This window comes from Pteropus alecto, unplaced genomic scaffold (assembly GCF_000325575.1).
Source record: "Pteropus alecto unplaced genomic scaffold, ASM32557v1 scaffold339, whole genome shotgun sequence".
NCBI lineage: Eukaryota > Metazoa > Chordata > Mammalia > Chiroptera > Pteropodidae > Pteropus > Pteropus alecto.
Window position 1 is genome coordinate 321,980 of NW_006442509.1, and position 386 is coordinate 322,365.

Here is a 386-nt window from a genome sequence, read left to right on the forward strand (position 1 = left end):
GCCCTCCTGCGCTCCCTCGCGCCCCTCCTCCCTCCCTCGGGGCCCCAGCTCGCAGGCGGGGCGAGGGCTCCACGCAGATCGGGAACAAACGAATGAACGCGAGGAAAGCGGGCGGGCAGGCAGGCTCGACCGCCGTGTCCAGCCCGAGGTCCCCGCTCCTGCCCCGCAGCCGTCCTGTCCGATACGGTGTGGGTCCTGGGCCTTGCGTCGCAGCAAGTTTGCATGTTAGAGGCCGAGAAACCCGCCGCGTGGGCGCCACGTCATCTTCGCCGCTCCAAGCTGGCGGGCTCCGCGCCCTTGTTTTCTGACCCGCGAAGCGCTGCGCCCAGCCGCGGAGCGCAGTTGAAGGGCTGTTTGCTCCCTTCCCCACCCCGCCCTCCCCCTCA

At 70.7% G+C, this 386-nt stretch overlaps 1 protein-coding gene across 2 annotated transcripts in view; it reads right to left on the reverse strand.

Annotated features, from left to right (window-relative positions):
- The window catches only part of ICOSLG (inducible T cell costimulator ligand), a 10,091-nt gene that overhangs the window by 9,321 nt on the left and 384 nt on the right, over positions 1–386 (reverse strand). The window lies entirely within an intron of this gene.